Consider the following 20,874-nt stretch of genomic DNA (forward strand, 5'->3'; position numbering starts at 1 on the left):
TCTGCCCTAGCCCTGAGCCCCTCCTGCCCCCCTCGCCCCTCATCCCAGCTCCCGCTGCCCCTGCAGGGACTGGCCGCGCAGCCGGTGCCCATCCCGCCATGCTGGCGCCCACAGGGACACGGGGGCAGCTGGAGGGACACGGGGGCAGCCCCAAAATGCCCGGGGGGGGGGGCGGCTGGTGTAGGGGGACGCGGGCTCGAGGCCGCGGGAGCCCCGCCCGCTTCGCTCGGGGCGGGGCGGGGCGGGGAGGAGCGGGCGGCCAGTCCCGCCCCAGCCCGTCTCCCGGCGCCGCGGCCTGGCGCTTTAAGGGGCTGCGGCTGCCGCCGCCTCCGGCCGGGTCCGGGCTGGTAGGAAGCGGGGCCCTGCGCGGAGCCGAGCCGGGAGGCGGGACAGGCCGGTGAGTAGCGCGGAGCCCGCCGGGCCCAGCCGGGCCCCCCCGCCCCCTTCCCGCGCGGGCCGCTGCCCCCCCCCCGCCCCTTCCCCCACAGCCTCCCTTGGGCCGCTGCCCCCCCGCCCCTTTCCCCCCACAGCCTCCCTTGGGCCGCTGCCCCCCCGCCCCCTTCCCCCCACAGCCTCCCTTGGGCCGCTGCCCCCCCGCCCCCTTCCCCCACAGCCTCCCTTGGGCCGCTGCCCCCCCGCCCCCTTCCCCCCACAGCCTCCCTTGGGCCGCTGCCCCCCCCCCGCCCCTTTCCCCCCACAGCCTCCCTTGGGCCGCTGCCCCCCCGCCCCCTTCCCCCCACAGCCTCCCTTGGGCCGCTGCCCCCTCCCCCCCGCGCCCCCCCGCCCCCTTCCCCCCACAGCCTCCCTTGGGCCGCTGCCCCCTCCCCCGCGCTGCCCCCCCCGCCCCCCTTCCCCCCACAGCCTCCCTTGCGCCACTGCCCCCTCATCCGCACTGCCCTCCTGCCCGCTTTCCCCCTCCCATAGCCTCCCTTGTGCTCCTGCCCCCTCCCCCACGCTGCCCTCCTGCCCCCTTCCCTCCCATAGCTGCCCTTGTGCCGCTGCCTCCCTGCCCCCCCTCCCCCCCCCCCCCGTTCCCTTCCCCCCCCCCATAGCCTCCCTTGTGCCGCTGCCCCCTCCCCCATGGTCCCCCAGGTCAGTTCCACCTCCCCTAATTGGTCACCTTGTGCGGCTGCCCCCCTTCCCTATAGCTCCCCTGGTGCAGCTGCCCCTGCCCCCCCCTTCCAGAGGCTCCTGGAGCAGCTTCCCCCTCCCCTTTACAAAATACAGGACGATGTAGCACTTTAAAGACTAACAAGATGGTTTATTAGATGATGAGCTTTCGTGGGCCAGACCCACTTCCTCAGATCAAATAGTGGAAGAAAATAGTCACAGCCATATATACCAAAGGATACAATTAAAAAAATGAACAAATATGAAAAGGACAAATCACATTTGTCTCACAGACATTTACCTCCTCCCCCATCCTCCTTCTGTTCTGAAATTTGATTTGTCCTTTTCATATGTGTTCATTTTTTTAATTGTATCCTTTGGTATATACGGTTGTGACAATTTTCTTCCACTATTTGATCTGAGGAAATGGGTCTGGCCCACGAAAGCTCATCATCTAATAAACCATCTTGTTAGTCTTTAAAGTGCTAAATAGTCCTGTTTTTTGTTTCAGCGACACTAGACTAACATGGCTACATTTCTATCACTACCCTCCCCTTTAGGCTCCTTGTGCAGCTGCTGTCCATGAGTTGTCCCCCGCACATCTATTCCCATGTGTAAATGCCCCTGTGCAACTACCCACTTCCCCTCCCATTTCCTCCCAATACAGCTGGCCTCTGTAGTACTGTTGTGCTGCTAGTTTCTTCCCCTCTTCTCTCCCCATGGCCCTGGTTTGAAGTTATTCTCTCTTCCATCTCCCCCACCCCATAGCATCCTGCACAGTTATCTTCTCCCTTCCCCCCGTTATTATCCTAACAGTTCCATTGTTTTATATTCACTCCCCCACCTCTCTTAGATGTCCACACTGTTACTTCCCTCTTTACCCTTCTTAACCTCTTCCCTTCCCACTGGCATCCCACTCCCCCCTTCTTCTCTTCTTCCATTTTGCTTCTTGGCCCATCTTTGTTCCCTTGCACATCCTAACAATCGTGACTTTATTTTTTTCTAACATCTTTTCCCCTTGAGACTTAGAGTTATTTTCTGAACTCCTCATTCCCTCTCCTAAATTAACTCTAGGATCTAATTCCTATCTTTCTTCTGATATGGTTGACATGCTTAGCACACACTTTCACCAACATATTTATCTTAGTACATTTTATTAGCCCTTATCCCTGTGCCTTGCGATTCCTCTATATTTCTCTTTTTTTTGATTCCACCATTGCAATCTGCCTGTCACTTTTATTCTGTTTCTTACCCTAGCTCCTCATCCCCTTCTGTACATCTGTCTCTGCTCCCACCACTCTCATTCTCCTCTGTAACAGCTGGGGTTTCTGTGGTGTCTTCCTCTGTGTGAGCTGTGTTTTGTTTCTTTATGAAAACCTGGTATGGTCTTAGCTGTTTCTTTTGGCCTGATGTAGAATTGAATGAGAGCTCTGAAGAAGAGTTGGAGGTGAAGCAGGAAAAGAGAAGAATGAGATGATAAATGCCTCATTACAAATATGTTAGGAAAGTTTTCATTGTGAGAATTAGGTATCTTAGGATGCTATCTTAAAATTAGTCACAAGTGACAGGATTAAACTCCAAAAGAGCAAGACTTAGTAGTGTAGCTTGTGCTCGTGCTTTCTCTCTGCATTTTTCAGCAATGAAATCAGTATTGATTAGATAGGAGTTTCTATTTTTCTTTAACATCTAAATTGTTAGGAATGGAGTAGGGTTGAGGATGGCAGAAATGAGTCACCAGTTACCGTGATGCAACATATTGTGCCAAATAAGGAGTGGCTATTTAATTCTAATACCAAATTAGTCAATTGCATGTAACTAAGAACTTTGTTCTCGTGAGGGTTTCATCTCTCCTTCCTGCAAGAGCTGCCTTAGAATAACCAGAATTGTAATTGGCATGGCACTGAACCAATTCAGGGCTCTCATATAGCTTCCTTGTGACTTGAGCTCAGCTATATCTGTTCCACTGTTTGATACTCCATTTTGGGACTATTGTTGCCAAGTCAGGGGGAGGGGAAATCCGTTCCCTACCTCATCATAGACCCATTCCCCAGTTCACTGTTTATTCTTGTATGTTAAGAGCACACTTTGTTAGCTTGTTTTTGTAGTATCACTGAACACTTCACAATAGGAGACTAGAGTCCTGTGGGGATTAGATATCTCTGCAGAAAGTGCTCAGCAATTTTAGTTGATCATGGCTGCATAATCAATAAACTGTGCAAGGTATTTATTTGCAATTACATTTGTCCATTTCAATGCCGAGGATGTGTTTTGCATTTTAATTCCCTACCATCTTCATTGCTCAAATCAGATTTAATCTTTGCTCATAGGAATTGCAAGAAAATACAACTTTATCTGTATAGCCATCAAAAGAAGGGAATGGGATAGAAAGAAAAGATGGAATCTGAAGTAATTACTTTTTTTTTTGCCAGCTATGGTTTTGCTAAATAAATTGATACTCCTATCAGCTGTGGCAAGTAAATAGTGTGTTTTGATTTGTTTTTTGTAGGAACCCTAACTTCCAGTCTGTTACCAATTGACTGAAAAAGCCCTATCCTATTCCTGACATTGGTTCATCATGCACTTTCAATTGATGTATCATGTGTGTCCAGATCAGTTCTGCAGCATGCCCAAAAAAAAGAGTTTTGAGTGTGACATTGGAAGATAAGACTGTTAAAAGCACTGTTGTGCTGTGAAGTTGATTGGCATTTCTGTTTTCAAAGATGAATTTCTAGAAACTACTTTCCTAAACCAATGTTTACTCCTATGTATTACTTTTATTTAAGACTATGGAAAAATTTGTTTGTAGATTTACCCAGCAGCAATGTGAAACTAACAAGACTGTGGTTAGGTTCCTTGATGCTGTTAAAAAAAAAAACTGTGGTCTGCAGTGGGCATAATAATAAAAATAATGTAAATTTCAATCTGCAGCTGCTTGAGAATGCCATGAAAAACTGCAGTTAGGCCCCTGAATGAAAGGAGTAGAGAAGACCCACTCCAAATGCTGGAGGTTTGGAGTCAGGTAGATTAGCTTCCTCACCCCAAGCAGTGGCATTAGCTACAGGTTGGACCTCCTTGGTCTGGCTCCCTCAGGACCTGAGCCGTCCCAGACCAGGGAATTTGCTAGACCGGGGAAGGTCAAGGCTTCCATGCTGGCTGCCCCACTGACAGCTCTTCTCCCTGGGGCTTCCAAGGCTGGGCTCCCCACCCTGCTGCTGCCATGCTAAAGCTGGCCTGGTTGAGGCTTCCAGTCTTGCTTCCTGCCAGCTGTGCTGGGGACTCCCAATGGTTCCCAGCTAGGCCTGCCTAGCTGCCTCCAGACCCGCTATCTCCAGTGGTTCCTTGGGGTTTCCCAACCCTGGGCTACTCAGCCACCACCAGCCCCGCTGCTGCTGAGGGTTTCCCGAGGTTCCCGGGCCACTGCCAGCCTCAGTGCCAAGGGTCTGCAGCCACTTGACCCCATAAACATCAGGAGTACCGTGGTTGGGGTGGAGGCTCTCCAGTGCTGGTTGGCCCCACTGATGCTGGGGTTCTCCTGGGGCCAGAACTGCCTGGCTCTGCTGCCGGGGTTCCCCAGCCAACACTCCCAAGCAGCTGCCTGAGCCTGCTGCCACCAGGGGTTTCCTAGTCAGGACTGCCTGGCCATCTCAGCCCCACCCTGGGGTTTCCCAGGGTTCCCCAACTGTTCCTGCCCCATTGTCAGGGGCTCTCCAGCTGCCTGACCCCACTGACATGGGATTCCCTGTTGGGAGGGGAGGCTCCCTGATGCCACCTGGCCCTGCTGACACTGAGGTTCCCCTGCTTAGCCGCTATTGGTCTAGCTGCCATTGTGCAAACCCCGTGTTCTGTTGGCTGGCTCCCGCTGCTGGGGCTCTTTGGTCCAGCAACATCCATGGATGTTGCTGAACCAGAGTCCCAGATTTGGAAGGTTCAGCAGGTACTAAGTGCTTCACCTTGTCTTCTCAACCTCTGGATGTTGACTTTATGTTTCAAACATCTATTAGCCAGAAGGTACAGTAAAACTCCAATGGTCCAGCATCTGATGGTCCGGCACTCCTGATGGTCTGGCACCATCAGGAACCTGGAAGTGCTCCGGGCAGCTGGACCATTGGAGCTGCTCTGCCCCCGGCTTCTCCGATTCAGCCGCTGCTAAAACTGACCAGCGGCTGAATCGTGGAAGCCCGGGGGCAGAGCAGCTGGAGTGCTGCCGGGTAGGTCCAGTAGCAGTGCCCCTCAGGGCTGCGGGACCAACCCGGCAGCACCCCAGCTGTCCCCGATTCAGCCGCTGCTGAAACTGACCAGCGGCTGACTCCAGGAAGCTTGAGGCAGAGCTGCTCTGCCCTGGCTTCCTGGAGTCGGCCCCTGGTCAGTTTCAGCAGCAGCTGACTTGGGTAAACCTGGGACACAGGAGCTGGGGTGCTGCCGGGTTGGTCCCCGCAGCACCGAGGAGCGGTGCTACTGAACCAACCCACAGCGCCCCAGCTGCTCTGTCCCAGGCCTCCCGATTCAGCTGCTGTTGTCAGTTTCTCCCGGAAGCCCGGCGCAGAGCAGCTCTGCCTGTGGCGTCCTGGAGTCAGCCACAGATCAGTATCAGCAGTGGCTGACTTGGGGACACCTGGGGCAGAGAAGCTGGGGTGCTGCTGGGTTGGTCCCGTAGCGCTGAGGAGCGGCGCTGCGGGACCAACCCGGCAGCACCCCAGCTGCTCAGCCCCAGGCGTCCCAAGAGCAGCTGGGGTGCTGCCGGGTTGGTCTCGCTGCGCCAAGGGTCAGCGCTACCGGATCAACCCGGCAGCACTCCAGCTGCTCTGCTGCAGGCATCCCCGATTCAGCCGCTGCTGAAACTGACCAGCAGCGGCTGAATCAGGGACGCCTAGGGCAGAGCCTGACTATCGGAGGGGGGGGCTATGAGGGGTTTGGGATGGCATCCCCTCCACCCCACCTCAGACCCCTCATAGCCCCCCCTTCCGATAGTCCGGCATATCTGATAATCCGGCACCCCCTGGGTCCTAAAGGTGCCAGATTATAGGAAGTTTACTATGAAAAATGAAGTACTCAGGCATTGTTCGAAGAGAGCAACTGGTAGGAATCTCAGCAGTTGTCAACAGACTACTTATCTCTTGGCCTCACTTATGGCCCCATATCACTCTAGTACATTGGGCAAATCTTTCCTGACTTATCTTGGGAGGTAGTACAGCACCATTGTGTCAAGCTATCGATAACTGGAGAACTAAGTTAGGAGCACAGTAGCCTTTAGGTGTTTGGTGTACGGGATGTAATCCACAAATAGAAACTGTGCAAGTTATTTATTTCTAAGTCAAAACTGGGTAGCTTTCAGTGATGTTTTTTCTCTAGTATAGATAATGACCCTGTGCATTCCAAGCTTCCCTCCACCAGTCCCACCTGAAACCAATAATGCAACACAAACTGCTAAATATTTATGATTTGTAACTTGAGAGAATGACGTTCTCCCAACCTTGCTTCAATACTTTGTGAAGAAAGACTATTGCAGGTTACTAAGTTTGCTGGATGATGGTGGAAATGGCATAGACTTACACTTGCCCTTGAAACTCTTTGCTCTTGGATGGAGCATTCCTGTGGTGTGACTGGAACTCTTGACATAATAGAGGGAACAACATCCCATTCGGATCCTCATCTAGGGTTTGAGGGATCAAGGCTGAATGCAGCTCACATTATTCTTACTTATTCTCTGCTTCCTCTTAGCGTGTCTTTTCCTAAGGGCTCAATGGAGCAGTTCGGAGCTGCACAACTGTGAGAAGGTCTTGCAGCTGCTCCTAGTGCTGTGGAGATGAAGCTGGCCCAGCATTCCAGCCATGTAGGAAGAGAACATGTCACTTATATAAGACTAAGGCTGTGTCTAATTGGCATGATTTTGTGCAAAAGCACCTGCTTTTGCGCAAAAGCTTGCTGCCTGTCTACACTGGCGAGGAGTTCTTGCGCAAGAACCCTGACATTCTAACTGTGAAATCAGGGCTTCTTGCGCAAGAACTATGATGCTCTCGCTCAGGAATAAGCCCTCTTGTGCAACTGTTCTTGCACAAGAGGCCAGTGTAGACAGGCAACATGAATTTCTTGCGCAAGAAAGCCCGATGGTTAAAATGGCCATCAGAGCTTTCTTGCGCAAGAGAGCGTCTACACTGGCATGGATGCTGTTGCGCAAAAGCACATCTTTTGCGCAAAGGCACATGCCAGTGTAGACGCTCTCTTGCAGAAATACTCGAACGCAAAAACTCTTGCGTTAAAGAGTATTTGCGCAAAATCTTGCCAATGTAGACGTAGCCTAACTGATCTGATTGTGCCAAGGGGTGCTCTGAGTTGTTAATTAACTTGCTATTTGAATTGTGCTACTTGCCATTTACTATTAAAGAAAATATTTGTGTGTTTGAGAGTTTCAGAACAGGCATACGATGAACAAGGACAGGGAAACAGCAGAAGCACAGTTTAAGTAATTGTTTTCCTTCCTGCAGACTTTTCAGAATCAGTGAAGTTAGGAGGGTGTATAAAGAAATGGTTATAATATGCAGCATGCCCACAAAGTTTTGGCAACTAATTTAAAATATTTATTTAAATGTAATATTTTTCTAAAGTTTCTTGACGCAATTAAAAATGTAGCCAGATTATTCTGTTGATATCTTAGTTTTAAGCTACAGACCATTTATTCCTCTGGGCACCTGGCTTTGGCCGGTGTTATAAGACAGGATACTGAGTGAAATGGACCTTTGGTCTGAGCCAGTACAGCCATTCATATGCACAGAAACCCATTTTAGGATTGATGGTTTGGGATTCTGCCTTGTACCTAGTTGCTAGGTCTGCTTGCTCTTTAATTTCAATGCATGTATTCAGCTGATGACTGACTTTGTTGTGCCTAGTGCAACAAGAAGTTCTTCTTTTTGATTTTGATTTGATTAATGTCCATCAAATGTGTCCAGGATCAGTAATATCAAGTGGTAACAATGTAACTAACTGGCCAGTCTTCCCTCCATAGCAAGTAGCGCTTTCTGATCCATTCTGTTCAAGTGTTCACATATTATTTGCATATCTGCTCTGGAAATACATTTTGGTTTCACAAGTTTTCTTTTTTTTTGCTTTTTTTTTTTTTTTTTTAACTATGAAGTATTGAGTTGTGCTCAGGAAGAGATACTTCCTCAAAACTACGTACTACACTCTGAAGTGAGATGTATTTGTTTGTATCGAGTACTTTGAAAATACAAGCTGCCGAGATAGAGTAAAGTCTTAGGACTTCAAAAATCTAGTGTCCTATGGCCTCATGTTAGCAGGTAAATTTTTCTAGGGAGAATTAAGCCATCAGAGAACTCAAGCTATTTTTAAGAGAAAATTCAGATACACTGCTGTCCTCAGACAAATGGCTTTGGAGTGCTTCTGAGCTTTTCCCTAGACTGATATGTTGCTTGTCAGTTTCACTAATGCTACTCAGAACCCTGTGAACAGTAATAAAACTGGAGTGTATCATTTTTTACTGCTTGTGTTCCTTGAAAGTCAAGGAAGGATCTGGATTTAGAAGAGAGGAGTAATCTAAAAGTAGCAGAAGCCAGGAGCCTCTGGAATGGATGGATGAATAAGGGAGGGTGAGAGAGTATTCCTGTGTACTTCTAGTGGCCAAAGGAAAACATGACAGGGAATTTAACTGATATGAACATACTGTATTAGTAAGAAGTTGTTAGGAAAGATGATTTCCCCCTAGTCTGGTCCAAAAGCAGCTCCCTGGTATAAATCCTACCTAGCATCTCTCTTCCTCCCCTGCCCTTCTTTTTACTAGGAACTGGGTTTTCTAACCATGGTATTTTCTTTAAATTTCTCTGTGGAAGCATCCCCCTCCTATTATTATGTGAGCTGTGCAATATTAGACTTAATCCAGTCATTACTTTATTTGCCCTGCTCTACATTAGGGACTTATTTCAAAATAACCATCCTCTTATTTCAAAATGATAAGCAGAGCATCCACACTATCAAGCTCTTTATTTCAAAATGGGATGGTTATTTTGAAATCTGTACTCCTGCTTTCCTCGGGGAATAATGCTTATTTTAAAATAGTAATTGCAAAATAGCATTAGTGTGGATGCTTTGCTGCTGCTGTTTCAAAATAAGCACTCCTCAGAATAATTGGAAGTAATTATTTTCCAGTGCTTCCTGGGGCTCTAAATCAAGGTAGCATGTCCACAGTAATGGCACCTTCCTCAGACTAATGTTGAGGCTCACCTGGAGTGGGGGCACACTATTTCAATTTTGTTATTTCAAAATAATTTCCTAGTATAGACATGCTCCTAGGTCCAAACCCTGCTAAGTATTTTTACCACTTGGTTAGCTGATGCAAGTAGGGTGGCTAGGTGTCCGGTGTTCATCTGGACAGTCCGGTGTTTTCGGCTCCTGTCTGGTAAAAAAAAAAAATAATTAATAGAATACCGGACACCGAAAATGTCTGGTATTTTCTGAATTTTTCCCCAGCCAGGAGGTCAAAATGCTGGGTACCTGGCAACCCTACAAACACTCAGCTCCCACCCGACCCCAGTCCCCATGCTTCCCTGGTTCCCCAGGCTGCTGGCACAAAATGGCTACTGGGCAAAAGACCTAGGGGAAGCAATGCTTTCCCCTGGGTCTTAGTGCTAAACTGCTCCCCTGTTGCTATCCCTGCACTCACTCTTTGGTCTCTCCCCGCTCCCCCTTTTTCCCCCCTTCAACAGAATTTTTTCCTGGTATTTTTTTGGGGGGGAAGGGCGGTGTTTGGTATTTTTGTTTCAACCATCTGGCAACCCTAGATTCAAGTTTTTGTGCTTTGGTCATAGTCTAACTTGGCTCGATATTACCATTGCGAGGAAAGAGGGAGAAGTAACACATGAGAATGGTTTAATAAGAATTCTCTCTGCCTTAGTACAGAAAGGGAAACAACAAGCTGTTCAGAGTGTCAGGGAGCAGTCATGACCACCCTGCTTTTTTTTTATCAAAGTCCTAGTCTTCACCACATCCTCTGGCAAGGAGTTCCACAGGCTAACTGTGTGCTGAGTGAAGAAAAACTTCCTTCTGTTTGTCTATTAATTTCATTTGGTGACCCCTAGTTCTTCTATTGTGGGAATAAGTAAATATCTTTTCCTTATTCACTTTTTTCACACCAGTCATGATTTTATAGATCTCTATCATATTCCCCCTTAGTCTCCTCTTTTCTAAGCTGAAAAGTTCAAGTCTTTTTATTCTCTCTTCATATGGAACCCGTTCCAAACTCCTAATCATTTTTGTTGTCCTCTTATGAACCTTTTCCAATGCCAGCCAATATATCTTTTTTTTTTAGATGAGGTGACCACATCTGTATGCGATATTCAAGATATGGGTGAACCGTGGTTTTATATAGAGGCAGTAAGATATTTTCTCTTATTCTCTATCCTTTTTTTAATGATTCCTAACATTCTATTTGCTTTTTTGACTGCTTCTGCACGCTGAGTGGATGTTTTCAGAGAACTATCTACAATGACTCCAAGATCTCTCTTGATTAGTTGTAGCTAAATTAGCCCGTCATATTATATGTACAGGCAGTCCCCGGGTTACATGGATCCAACTTACATCAGATCCCTACTTACAAACGGGGTGAGGCAACCCCACACTAGCTGCTTCCCCCCAGCAGACCAGGGAGACGCGAAGCTAGCGCGCCCCCCCCCCCCCAGCAGACCAGGGAGACGCGGAGCGGCTTTTCTCAACAGAAACCTCAGCTTGAGAATAAAGGACTGAGGGAAGTGAGGTGTGGGAGAATAAAACTGAGCTCTGGAGAAATGTTTGGCTAGCGTTTCCCCTACAATATGTACCAGTCCGACTTACATACAAATTCAACTTAAGAACAAACCTACAGTCCCTATCTTGAACGTAACCCGGGGACTGCCTGTATAGTTGGGATTATATTTTCCAATGTACTTTACATTTATCAACAGTACATTTCATTTGCCATTTTGTTGCCCAATCACTTAGTTTGGTGAGATCTTTTTGAAGCTCTTCACAGTTTGCTTTGGTCTTAACTATCTTGACCAGTTTAGTATCATCTGCAAATTTTGCCGCCTCACAGTTTCTCGTCTAGATCATTTATAAAGAAATTAAATAGGATTGATTCTAGGGCAAACCTTTGGGGGACCCCACTAGTTACCCCTCTCCACTTGGAAACCTTCCTATTTATTTCTACCCTTTGTTTCCTGTCTTTTAACCACTTATCAATCCATGAAAGGACCTTCCCTCTTATCCCATGACAACTTACTTTATTTAAGAGCCTTTGGAGAGGGACCTTCTTAAAGGCTTTCAGGCAGTCAAAATGTACTATATCCACTGGATCCCTCTTTGTCCCCTCAAATAACTTTAGCAGATTAGTAAGTCATGATTTTCTTTTACAAATTATATTAATCAATGTGTCTGAGATTTTATTCTTTATTATAATTTCAACTAATCTTCCCAGTACTGCCATTAGACTTACCAGTCTGTAATTGCCAGGATCACCTCTAGTGCCCTTTTTAAATATTGACATCTCGTTACTATCTTCCAGTCATTAGGAATGGAAGCTGATTTAAATGATAGGTTACAAACCATAGGTAATAGTTCTGAAATTTCCCATTTGAGTTCTTTCAGAACTCTTGGGTGAATGTCACCAGGACCAGATGGCTTGTTACTGTTAAGTTTATCAATTTGTTCCAAAAACTCCTCTAATTACACCTCAGTCTGGGACAGTTGCTCAGTTTTGTCACTTAAAAAGTATGGCTATCTCCCCAATATCCTCAGTCATGAAGACTGAAGCAAAGAATTCATTTAGCTTCTCTGCAATGACTTTATCATCTTTGAGCGCTCCTTTAGCATTTCAACTGTCCAAGGGCCCCTCTGGTTGTTTAGCTAGCTTCCTGCTTCTGATGTAAAAACATTTTACTATTACTTTTTGAGTTTTTGGCTAGCTGTTCTTCAAACTCCTTTTTGGCTTTTTTATTATTTTTATACTTAATTTGACAAAGTTTATGCTCCTTTCTATTTTCCTCACTAGGATTTGACTTCCACTTTTAAAAAGACGTCTTTTTATCTTTCACTGCTTCTTTTCGTTGGTTGTTAAGCCACGGTGGCACTTTTTTGGTTCTCTTACTGTGTTTTTTAATTTGGACAGTTTCAGTGCAGCTTGCAGAGATTTTACTTTTGTCACTGTACCTTTTAATTTCTAAAGCTTCAAGGGATAGCCGAGTTAGTCTGTAACATGAAAAACTTAACCAACCAGCCATCTGGTAGCACTTTAAAGACTAACAAAATATGTAGATGGTATCATGAGCTTTTGTGGGCACAGCCCATTTCTTCAGATGACTGGAGTGTTGGATGTCCAGAACCAAAATAAATGAGGGAAGAAGTGGACTGTGCACTTACATTTACCTCTTGAACCAGATCCCTACTGCTGTATTCTAATTATTGGAGCATAGAGATTCTATTAAACATTTTGGGTCATTTAAGATTTTTACTTCATTTGATTCTACTTTTTCTTTCACGTATAATGCCACTTCCCCATTAGCACAACCTTTTCTATCTTTCCGATATATTTTGTATCCTGGTGTGACTGTGTCCCATTGATTGTCCTCATTCCATCAATGATGCCTATTATGTCAATATCCTCCTTTAAAACTAGGCACTGTAGTTCACCCATTTTATTTAGTCTTCTAGCATTTGTATATGAGCACTTTAAAAAAATTGTCACTATTTATCTGTCTCCCATTTCCTGATGTTAGACTCTTTTCCCTTTGATTGTGTCTCATCTGATCTGACCCATACTTCCATCCTCTCCTCCTCACTAGAACACAGAGAATCACTATTAATAGACCCTCTCCGAAGAGATGTCTCTGTCCGATCCATGTATGTAATGACAAAAGTGCACTGTAGACATAGTTTTAGCTTCAGGTAAAGTGCAGTGTTAGTCTTTAAGGCTGTGTCTAGACTGTAGGGTTTTTTCGAAAAAAGTAGCCTTTTTTTGAAAAAACTTCACCTGCGTCTAGACTACAGCCGTGTTCTTTCAAAATTAAATCGAAAGAACACGGCTTTTCTTTCGATGGCGGTACTCCTCATTTCATGAGGAAGAACGCCTTTTTTGACGGAAATCTGTCGAAAATAAGTGAGTGTGGATGTGGAGAGCCCCTTTTTTTTGAAAATAAGGGCCTCCAGGAAGAAGCCCTGGTGGACAATCTGGGGCATGCCTTGCATGTCTCTGGTTCCTGTCTGCAGCCATCTTTTAAAGGGACAGTCACCCTCACAGCCAGTTGTGGCAGCAAAGCAGCCAGAGCACACGGCTGTTCCAGTGCAGCCATGTCTCATCCCCAAAACCCTCCTGGCCCTTCCAGACAGCCTTCTGGGGACCCAACCAGGGGCTCCAAACACCAGGCACTGGCATAGTCTAAGCCAGAGCTCAAGACCCTTCTCGAGCTCTGGTCAGAGGAGGAGGCCTTACAAGCCTTAAACACCAGGCGGCGAAATCCAGACATTGTTGGTCGCATAGCAGAGGCCCTGGCCAAGAGAGGGTACCACCCATGCACCCAGGACCACGTGCGCTCTAAAGTAAAGGAGCTGTGCTAATGCTATGTAAAAGCCAGGGAGGAGAGCTCCCATTCTGGGGCAGCCCCCCGCTCCTAGCCCTGCTATTCGGAGCTGTCCCAGATCCTTGGTGGAGGGGAAGCACGCACACCACTGCTGCTCATCCAGTCTGGCTTGGGGGACCCTGTGGTGGAAGCGCCAGAGCAGGACCTAGAGCAGTCCAGGGAGTCTGGAAACGGGGAGATGGTGCCGTAGGAGGAGGACAGCGAGGAGACGGTGACCCTCACTCTGGAGCCAGTCACCCAGACCCCAGAGGCCTTCCAGGTGTCATCTGATGCCGGAGACGAAGCAGCAGGTGAGTGCAGTGAGGTCGTGTAACACACAGGGTGGGGGAGGTGGGTGCACAGTGCGTGATGCACAAGGGAAACCTGTAATGTTCACTGTGGCCATCATGCAGCTGGCTGTGCATGTGCAAACATATTCAGTGGTAGAGTGAGACACATGGGGGTGCGCTACGTGGTGGCATAAACCAAACCATGTCCGGAACACACCCAGGTGGGTTGTCAGTGCAAGGTCCCATTGGCCCTTCGGGACCCCTGTGATACTCAGGCTGATGCCCAGGTCACACAGGCTGTTACCTTCAGAATGTCTGAGTCCCCTGTCCGAAGGAGAGGGCATGCCCTTTTGGACAGCTGTTGCACACGACTGATTGTGTCTTCCTTTTTTCCTCCACAGCTGGACCAGCCGTGCAAGAGGGCCACAGCACCCCAGCCCCACCTCCATCCCGGAGACATGTCTATCCAGGCGTGTCTATCCAGACATCCTGAGGCAGCATGTGGCGCTCGTGCAGGAGCTCAACATCATCCTGCGAGAGAGGGCGGAGGCAGAGGCTTGGTGGCATGATCGGCTGATGGAGGAGCTTGTCCAGCAGCGCATGTCCCTGTGTGCCACTCTCAGGAAGGTCTGTGGCTTGCCTGCTCCTGTGCCTGGTCCTGCTCCTCCAGCACCTCATGACCCCGCCCCACCAAAACCCCCTTCCACAGCACCATCCCTTCCCCCCTTGTACCTCCCTCTCCCCCAGCCCCCCAGCCCCTCTCTCCCACTGGCCCTCCTCTCCCCCAGGCCTCCCAGTCCCAAGTGCACCTACCCTCTGTCGTCCAGCCAACAGTCGCCCCACCCGATCCCAAGTCCATGGTGGACCCTGAACACGAGGCACCAGCAGGAGACTGCGAGCAGGCAAGCACCGTGCAACCTGATTCCCTTCCCCCCTCCAGGTTTCAAGCACCCCCATCACCCCAGTAAAATACCAAACATTGTGTTTAAGAAAATGTTTATTGCACATAGTTTGTCATTAAAGTATACTTTCTCCAGCAAAAATAAACAAAAGCTTTTTTATGCTTGCAACAGTTATACCTTCTTTCAGTTATTGACATGACATAATAACACAGAAGTTATTCTTTTCAGACAAACCCTGCTGTTTATTATTTCTACAAATAGGGTCAGGATAAGGGTTGAGGAGGGAAGCTTGTATTGGGCCAGGGCCAAGCTCCCACACAAGAGCCCCTCAGGAGAGTCAGTGGCCTCCAATAGAGAATCGCTCCGTAGGGCCTCCTGGATGTGAACAGCAGACTGGTGAGCCTGGCGGATGGCAGCTGTCCGGGGCTGGGCAAAGTGCCTCTCCTGACTATCAGTACCTGTACCCCACCCTGGTAGGAAGGCCTCCCCTTTCCTCTCCACCAGGTTATGGAGAACGCAACACACAGCCACCACCTCAGGGATGTTGCGTTCCCCCATGTTTAGCTGTGTGAGCAAGCACCGGAATCTCCCTTTTAAACGTCCGAACGCACATTCCACCTGGTTGCGAGCCCGTTGAAGATGAGCATTAAACTGCTCCTTGCTCGCATCCACGTGGCCGGTGTAGGGCTTCATCAGCCACGGCATCAAGGGATAGGCGACATCAGCCACTATGCACACCGGCATGTGCACATCCCCAACCGCAGAGTCACGATGCGGGAAAAATGTTCCTGCCTGAAGCCTCCTGTAGAGGTACGAGTTCCTGAAGATGCGGGCATCGTGTGCCCGCCCTGACCACCCAACACTAATGTCAGTAAATTGGCCATGATGGTCGACCAGGGCCTGGAGGACCATTGAAAAGTATCTCTTTCTGTTAATGAATTGGGCTGCTCTACGGGCGGTGCACGGATTGGAATGTGTGTCCCATCGAGTGCTCCTCCACAATTCGGGAAGCCAAGGGCAGCAAAGCCGGCCATGACGCTGTCCAGGTCTGCTAGATGGATGAGCCTGTTCAGCAGCTAAGAACTGATGGACCTCACCACCTGCAGAAAGAGACAGACAAAATTTTAGAAGGGGTGCCTTATCTTTTAGGAGGAGAACCCACCACCCACCTTCCCCATCAAGTACCCAGGGAATCCCCTTCTCAGAACCCCCTCCCACAGCTCAGGGTTAGTGGAGGAGCTCCCTCCCACTCCCACTCCACCTTGCCCTTTCCTGACCGTCTCCCTCCCCCCGCCAAACTGTGACTTTTCCCTGACAATGACTTACCTCCATCAGGATGGACCCAACAGTAGACCTGCCAACTCCAAATAGGTGTTCCACTGAGCGGTAACTGTCAGGGGTGGCCAGCTGCCAGAGGGCAATAGCGACCCTCTTTTCCAGGGGGATGGCGGGCCACAGGTAGGTGTCCTGCTGTTGCAGAGCCGGGGCGAGCCAGGTACACAGCTCCTGTAAAGTGGCCTTCCGCATCCAGAAGTTGCGGAGCCATTCCTGGTCATCCCAGAGCTCCATAATGAGCCAGTCCCACCAGTCAGAGCTGGTGTCAAGCCTCCAAAAATGCCTGTCCACAAAAGTTTGGAGGCAAGGGCAGTGGGGCTGCATGACTGGCGAACCCTTCGTACCTCTGGTCTGGGTCCAGATGGGGAAGTAGCCTCATGACTGTGTCATGCAGATGCAGCAAAACTTGCAGTATGATGGCGTGGGGCCATCGCCTGCCCAGGGGCAGCTCTGGCTCCATGCCAAAAAAAGGGGTCTAAATCAGAAGAACCTCCCTACAAAAAACCTGCTGGGGTGTCCCAGGAAGGTGGGCACTCCAAACAAGCACTGCAATACCTTCCTTACCTCCTAGAGGGACAGCAAAGGCAGCTGCAGGAACAGAGTAACGGGTGTTCAGGGGTGTCCCTTTAACCATGCCTCTCTGCAAAGGGCAGGCAGTAGCACCAGGAAGGAAAAGCTGCCCCCATGCTTTGGCAGAAGCGGTTCCGGGTGGCTTTTTCTTTCGAAAGAGCGTCCAGCGGTCAGGACGCTCTTTTTCGAGAAAGCGGATTGATTTTCCGATCCGCATATTGTAGTCTAGACGTTCTTTTTTGAAAAAGCGTCTTTCGAAAGAGCCGCGCAGTCTAGACTTACCGTAACAATTATAGTATTTGAGAATGATACTGCAGGGTTTTTTTTTAGCTGTGATAAATGTTGCTCACAGTAGTTCTGAAATGCATTGCATCAATGTTAAATCATTTTTGGCATTCTGCTTTCACATATATTTCATACCATAATTGATAGAAGTAACTTAAGCCAGCTAGGAAAAGGGTGAATGAGCTGTCTGCTGAGAGTATACATTACTTGGATGATAATGGAGAAGCTGAGAGGAAAAAGCTGTAATTTCAAAACTGTGAACTGAGGAACAGATTATTCACTTCAATATTGATCAAGTGAATAATCTGAGAGAGACAGGCTACGTCAACTGATCTTGGCTATTTGATTTACGATCTTAGTGTGTGTAAAAGTAGTTTTTGTTTCTTAGAATTTGCATATCAAATGCCAGCTGTGTTTTCAAGCTGGCTGAGGCTCTTCATAGCCTTCAAGCCAATTTAACACATGGATTAAATGTGTAGGAAATAATTGGAAACGGAGAACATAGCTGTTCAGTCTTCCTCATGCTTCCTGTGAAACAACTATTTGAATACACCAACTGGTGAAAGATAAGACAAACATTTTAGTATTAAATCTCAACTCCAAAGAGGACATTGCTGTGACACTTTTTAGTAGTTTGTCTACAGAAAGTACACTTATTGCATTTAGAATCCTAAAATTATTGAATACAGGTTGGACCTCCCTGGTCCGGCACCCTCGGTACCTGACCAGTCCGGGATGAGGGATTTTGCCGGACCAGGGGAGGTCGTATCTGGCTTCCATGCTACCGGCTCCTCCTAAGTGCTAGACCAGCTGCCAGCCTTCTGGCTGGCTCCCTCTTGCCGCTAGCCTCACTGCCCTGATGGGCTCCCCACCTCCTTCCTTCCCAGCCCCACTGTGGAGCACTGAGCTCTTGGCCCCTGCCAGGCAGCTCTGCTGCGGCACGTCGGGCAGCCCAGCACTGGGGAGCCCAGCCGCCAGCCTTCCACTGGGACTCTCTGGTCCTGGAACATCCTGGATGACATGTTGCTGGACCAGAGAGTCCCAGATTACAGAGGTTCAGCCTGTAATATGAATTGCTTTATTTTATTTCATGGAAATACTTAAACTCTTGTTTGTAAGACTTAAATAGGTAGCTTGAATGCCTCAAATAATTAATACAATTTCAGACTTCATTCAGGAGGGTTAGAAGAAAGTCTTAGGCAGTACAGCTTTCTTTTCAGTGCTCTATGTAAAAGCTGTAGTTTTGATTAGTGTGAATTCATAATGTGTCTTGGGTTCTTGTCTGTCTGTCTGTAAACAGACTGGCCTCTACGCTAAGTAGATACTGCAGAGATTTGACCCCAAAGAGCTAGGAGTCAAACTTGTTAATTTTAATTCTAGATATTTTTCTTGTGAATATGGAACTCCATTTTCCCACCAGTAAAGCAGAAAATGCTTACATATTTCAGAGCCTGTTATGGTAGTCATCTACAACAGTGGGCCTTTTAATTGTTCAGCAGAGTCTCAACGTCATATAAAAAAGCTGACTGAATGGAAGATATTGGTAATATGATAATGTAATAACTAGTTACAATTGAGTTTGTAGAAAGCCTGTTACAATAGCTTTGAGGTGTGAATAGCTCCATTTACTTCAATGAGTGCCAACTCTGACAATGATGGTACATTAAATGTCAACATTACCTGTTTTGAAAATACTGTAAGTCTTGTTTGCATGGGAAAATTTTGCTAATTATGCCAGTATAGCTATGTTGTTATAATTAAACTGCTGCAGTTATAGTGGTATAACTATTTATGGACATAGTTATTGCAGAATAAGAGTGACTTTTTCACTTAAGTTAAATGATTTCCAAAGCAACAGAAGATAAACTGGAAGACAGGGAAAAAAAAAAGATATTCGTATGCTTGACTGAATAAGGCTTGGTCTACATACTGAGTTAGGCAAATACATAATAAGGCAGCTTATTTTATGCTAAGTGTCTAAATATGTAAGTTTCTACACCAGTGCTTTTTTTTGTAAGAAAAAGGGTGCCAGTACTCCAGGCTCAAAGTTGTTGGGGGGGGGGGGGGGGGAGGAGAAGGGAGAGAAGGAAAGTGGTTGAGCCAAAAAAAAAAAAAAAAAAAAGGCCACGCTGAGGGCTGAAATGTGGTCGTGGCACCTTTAAGAGCCACATGTCCTGAGCAGGCGTCCATCAGGAGCCGCCCCAGAAAAATGCTAATAGGTGCCGCTATGCCAGAGGGGAATCTCATCCAGTTAAGGTACGATGGGAAAATAGGTGCCATACTATCACAAAAAAGCACCGGTCTACACTAAAATATAGCTTCCACTGATTTAACTCTTCTACAATGACTTAATTCCACTTCCGCAGGAGACATAACACTTAGGTTAATCTAATTAGGTCAACTCAGAATCAGTGTAGATGCTGAGTTGCTTACATCTGCAGTTACAGCCTTTCAGAAGTCATCCCAGAATGCCTCACGCCGACAGTTAAATTGGTAAAATGTTCCTAGTGAGGATGCGCACTGTCGACCCAAGGAATATCTCTGTACATGCCAAAGTGATTAATTTCTGCAGTGGCTATACTTCGGTGTAACTTAGGTCAACTTAATATTGTAGTGTATACTTGCCGTAAGAGTTGTACAAGAATAACAGTAGTGGTTTCAATTCGCAATCTTAATTTATGCAGATATAACTTTCTCATGTAGATAAGCCCCGAGGGAGTATCCTAATAAGAAGATCCACATACATGTTCTATTCTGAATGAATGATTATTTCAGGGTCTTTACCAGCACATGAAAAAGGTGGTGAAGGAAAGAGGATGTGATGGTGCGTGTAGGGATTTGGTGAGGTATGCATTATTGGCTTCACTTTGCTGAAGTGGGGCTTAGTTTGCTAAAATTTGGCAAATGCAAGATTATTGTTCGTATAGTGCTAGAAAGATGTGAGCAATTTCAAGTGGTGGTACTGCTGCTATAGAGGTATAATGCAAAGACATTTTGTCAATTTAAATATCAGTTAGTCCTCACAACAACATAGATATTTTATCTGTGTTAAGAGTGTTAACTCCTTCAGATCTAAACATTCAGCTATGTATTAGTGTTTCCTTTATCTTATGCATTGAATTACTTTTGTGGCAGGAAATGGGTAAGACATGTATGCGCCTTAATTTTTTTTTTTTTTTTTTTGGTACAGGCTGATTAAATTTTATATTCTACATAGCATTTTTAGATGCTATCTTCTAGTAATTTCTAGTAGTATTGAAGAATTTGTTTTAGCTATAGTGGTGTTTAGTCTTCATATATACAGTAGAACAGAACAATTACAAATGTCACCACTTCCAGAATCAGTGTGAAATTCATGACTGCGAATTAGCTTTTCCACAAGAAGAATAGGGAAAAACAAAGTGTGAAATTCATGACTGCGAATTAGCTTTTCCACAAGAAGAATAGGGAAAAACAAATAGTGGAAAGAAAGAAGACAGAAATCTTTCTAATATGTATGTGGATATTTTCAAGTGAGAAAAAGGGTGGATTTTTATCACTTTGGATGTTGGGGCACATAATTTGGGTTTTAGATAGTCAAGTCACAATAAGAATAAAAGAAATTTGTTATAATATGTTTGCATATGATCTTGGAATACTTAATCATAGAACCAAAGAGCTGGAAAAGACCTCAGAAAGTCATCAAGTCCAGCCCCCTGCTCTAGGCAGTACCAATCCCAACTAAATCAACCCGGCCAGGGCTTTGTCAAGCCGAGACTTAAAGACCGCTAGGGATGGAGACTCCAC

At 47.0% G+C, this 20,874-nt stretch overlaps 1 protein-coding gene across 5 annotated transcripts in view; it reads left to right on the plus strand.

The window, feature by feature from the left end:
• Positions 1–241: 241 nt before the first annotated feature.
• CSGALNACT2 (chondroitin sulfate N-acetylgalactosaminyltransferase 2) overlaps positions 242–20,874 on the plus strand; it is a 70,961-nt gene continuing 50,328 nt past the window's right edge. For 2 of the 5 annotated variants that reach the window (XM_075934776.2, XM_075934778.2), the window contains exon 1: positions 242–397. The gene's annotated coding sequence lies outside the window, so the exon portion shown is untranslated. Of the gene's footprint in view, positions 398–10,426; positions 10,492–20,874 lie in introns of all 5 variants that reach the window. The other 3 variants (XM_089780053.1, XM_075934777.2, XM_075934779.2) reach the window with 3 other exon arrangements.

The sequence above is a fragment of the Pelodiscus sinensis genome, chromosome 8, assembly GCF_052426305.1.
Source record: "Pelodiscus sinensis isolate ZL-2025 chromosome 8, ASM5242630v1, whole genome shotgun sequence".
Taxonomy (NCBI): Eukaryota; Metazoa; Chordata; order Testudines; family Trionychidae; genus Pelodiscus; species Pelodiscus sinensis.